The following is a 4,201-nucleotide window of genomic DNA, read 5'->3' as shown; positions in this document are numbered from 1 at the left end:
CAAATAGTTAATAGTTATACCAGACCAATGGCTAGTGACTGTCATCCAATTAGACAGTCAATTAATGAATTATCATGATTTATCTATGATAAACACAGGTGTTAATTGTAGACGACAGGTGATATTCAACTTAATGGGATTAAAAAGTTAATATACATTATGACGTTACCCGTCGTTAATTTACGTTCTGTTCAAACTTAATAAATTTCAAACAATACGATAAGCTGCAGACTTTTTCAATTTCTATTTGTTTTAACAGTGATCGTACTTCTTATAACTTGTATTAAGCCATTAAGAAGTTAATTAACTGAACAATCTATAGAGGGCCGAATTGACCCGTGCCGAGTTGGTATAGGGCCGAGTTGACCCTTTCCATGTCAGGAGTCCAAATTGGTCCTATACATTTCACATATTTTATTTTATTAAAAAATTTCCAGACAGTTTTTTCGTGTACATATTTGTAATTTACTAAACCACGGTATCGCTCAACTGAAGGGAAAATTTACTTTGATTTTAGCAATTCCTCAGGATCATATTTTTGATATTTGATTTGTTTATCCCGCCATGTTTACTTCCGGTAGTCGTCTCTAAAATCTATTCAGTACCGGATAAAAATTGCGCAGGAAGGATAAAATTAAGATGATTCTCATTGTACAATACAAGAAAAGTAGTTAAATGTATGGCAAATTTAAGGAACATGATATATAATGCTTACATAGAAATAATCGTTTTAATGCAGAAAAAAAATCAGCAAACCTCCTTGGACTACTTCTATTAATGCACAAATTCATTGTTTTATTGTAATATAAATCCGTGGTAATAATTTAATTGTAGTGTTACCGATGTTTTAGATGAAACTTGCATTTTTTTTGCTGAATTGATATTAAAAACCATTGGTACCACCGGTGACAATTTACTCTGAACATATTTTATCAGACTATTTTTGTCATTGACAATATAATATACATTGGAAACGAAGACGAACCAATTAATGCTATCCGATGAATTTAAATCATAAATTTCATCGTTGTCAATTTTTTATTTTAATTTGTGTTGTAATTAATGAATTGATCCCGAATTAAATTGTTTATTTGCAATGCTGAACTTGTTTACGTGTTTTAAATGTGCAATGCATCATCAATTAAAATTCATTTATCATATCAACAGAAGAAGCTTAATAAAGCGAAACATATTTTGATAAACTGTGTTTCGTAAATAAGTAAGACTTGCCAATGCTACATGTACCTCTGCAAATTAATCTATTAATGATAAATTTTGTTCGTAAACTTTTGTACTGTTGTAAATTATTCCTACGTATGTCTACCAATGGTTTTATTCTGAATTACAAGTAAATTTCACTTGGTGCATATTTTTGTATGGCTTTTATTGTATTGTCTGATTCATGCGCAACTTTCTGTGCTCAACTATTATCTATTATTACTTTCACCGGGTCTTGTATTTTGATAAATGTTTAGTCAATATATGTATGTAAGTTTGTTACCATTAATATTTTTCCAACATTTTTTGGAGGTTCTAGCATGGTTGTTTCACCGAACGCCGAAATGGTCAATTCAACATAAATAGAGGATATTGAATGAGTGTAATAGCTTAGTAGGAACGAAGGCCTACGATGCATGTCAGGAAGGTTTTTTTTAAACCAGGCTTATTATGTTCTTGAATGTCTAAATTTGAAAAAAATCTATGTTCCCAGAAAACCAAGGGTTCCCACGTTGTCCAAATTCAAGATGGCCGCCAAGATGGCCGCCAAAAATTAAAGAAAATACCATTTTTGCTTAAAATACAAATACAACACTCTTTTTTCACCGTTTGAATTCATTTTTTTATCAAAATGATCGGAACCGCGTAGAATTTCGGATATATAAGCAAAGTTTCACTATAAAAAGCGTAACTTTTTGAAAAATGCCTTAAAATATGCCAAAAAGGGGGTAAAAACGTGTCTTTTTTGGCATCTGGCTGCTTCCAATTCGGCTCAGAAACTTATTTTACCTCTTATACTATATTTTTTCACATTTATTTACAGATATATGTTGACCAAGTACAAAGAAAAACATAAAGTTCAGATATGAAAGGAAATATGAATTTAAGGGACTCTCAATATAAGTCGGGTAATTACCTGAAAATACCCGAAAATTACCTGAATAATACATGATGTATATATAATAATTTATTTCTATATATATAAGAGTTTTATTATAACTACAAAACATGTATGTTGTCATTGTATTTCTCTTTTAGTATTGTCTCGATATAAAAGTAAGTCAAAGCCATTTTTATAGATGGAAGGTAGATTCACAAATTACGCAGTTACTCCCCTTTGATATAATTAAGCCATGAAATCATCTGAAAGTTTCCAATGTCATTGAAGAACACACGAAGTTTACCGACGAATTTGCACAGATTTTTAGAGTAGATTGTACCAGAAGGTATGAAACATTAAAAGCCCAGTATTTAATCTTTAATTCTCAAAGAATTTCTTATAATTTATTAATATAAAATGTCAGATTTTAATGTAGAAAGAAATGCACCAGAACTTCACATAAACAAAAGCTTTTGAGCGGTTGAAATGCTGCAAATTTGTAAAAATATTTGAGTATTAATGTTTATAGCTATGATGTATTATAAATAATCATTTTTTGTAAAAATATGGACATTCTCTAAGAGGATCCCTGTTTAATTTTCTTAAAAAACTTGAGTAGTAGTCGGATGCATACAATATCCGGATAATTTGTTTTTTTGCCCTCTTTAACAATCTGAAGGGGTTTGAAGACATATCATGTCAAGGTTTACATGTTTTTTTTTTTTTTTTAGGCAATGATTGAGGATAGCTATTCATACTGATAATTAATCTGACAAGTGGCTGTAGAGTCCCAATGCACCACCATGTTGACATGGTACGTGCCATAAATGCATTATAATTTATTCTCATCTGTTTAGAAGGTATGTTGTGTACCTTGTTATTTTTATTAAATTAGATTACCCCTAAACATTGATAATTATTATTAACAAGTATAAAATAATTGCATTTACAACATAGAAGTTATTTGAATATAACATATATAATCATTTATATTTATCAATGCATGTACATGTAGGTAATGATAAAACTATTTATGTGGGACATTTCATATTCTTTATATATTTTAATGTAACAGTATTTTAAATTGAATTTATACAAATATTTACTGTATAAAATATATTTGACATACTTGAAAACCATTCTGTCAGAATTACTTTATTTCAGACACTTCATTTGGCTTAGTCAGAATGGGACCTTAAATGAAGATGCATTATTGTACCGTATATGAAACAACACAAGAATGATCCAGAAGGTCTGTGTTTTTCAAATGTGTAATGTCAATAACTTTTTCTTTAACTGTACAAATATAAATATTGTAGGTTTCTTTTCCTGAGGTGTTAGTATTAGACTTATATAAAAGAATAAAAGATAATTTACATATTATTGCTATTTTATACCAAAATAAAACCCTAAATTCCTAATTTTTTTTTGCTTTTAGAAGTAAAACTACTCTGCACATACTCCACTACTGAGCCCTGCCTTACAGGCCTTGTTCCCAAGCTAATGCCAGCTGAGCTGTGGATACACCAGTAAGTTTGAACATAAAATGTGTAATTCAACCATTGGAAGTGCAGGGCTCACACTGGCTCAAATAAAATAATAGCCAATATTTTAAACTTAAAAAAATAATAGCCAAAAGTTCAGCGGACTATTCACGATTTAGCCATTAACAACATAAGCAGTTGATTAAATAAACATTCCATATAAAACTTTTTCAGTTTTATAAGGATTTTCAAATAAACTGATACATTTGTGTATATTGATAACTACCTTTTTTACATAGAACCACAACTTTGATTGCTATTATAGAACATGTTATATAGTAGAATTACCGTATAACAATAATATTAAAGATTCATTATAACTTTACATAATGCTGTTATCAGACAATTTCTTTTGTTTATTCTAATCAAATTTTGTCAGCTATAACCTCTGTCAATTTAGAGCTGGAGTAGATCTAGGTCATATTAGCCTATAGAAATAACACTTGCAAACTCATTCACAGAATGCAGCCTTTTTTCTGAATAACTTACTGAAAAATGTCATCATCATCAATGTAATACAAATTTTCTGCCATAATAGTTCAGATTTTTAAACAGAACA

At 29.6% G+C, this 4,201-nt stretch overlaps 1 long non-coding RNA gene across 2 annotated transcripts; it reads left to right on the top strand.

Moving 5' to 3' along the window:
- The first annotated feature begins 2,200 nt into the window (after positions 1-2,200).
- LOC132730583 (uncharacterized) lies at positions 2,201-3,663 on the top strand. 2 transcript variants are annotated; one of them, XR_009625774.1, is made up of 4 exons: positions 2,201-2,444; positions 2,830-2,912; positions 3,263-3,350; positions 3,537-3,663. It is a non-coding gene; the product is annotated as an uncharacterized LOC132730583 (long non-coding RNA). The 2 variants fall into 2 exon arrangements; XR_009625775.1 differs by having other exon boundaries at positions 2,830-2,958.
- Positions 3,664-4,201: the final 538 nt, after the last annotated feature.

Source organism: Ruditapes philippinarum, unplaced genomic scaffold (assembly GCF_026571515.1).
Source record: "Ruditapes philippinarum isolate M1 unplaced genomic scaffold, ASM2657151v2 ctg17293_1_1_1_1, whole genome shotgun sequence".
Classification (NCBI taxonomy): Eukaryota; Metazoa; Mollusca; class Bivalvia; order Venerida; family Veneridae; genus Ruditapes; species Ruditapes philippinarum.
The sequence above is the reverse complement of the archived record's forward strand: the minus strand, read 5'-3'. Positions and strand labels throughout refer to the sequence as shown.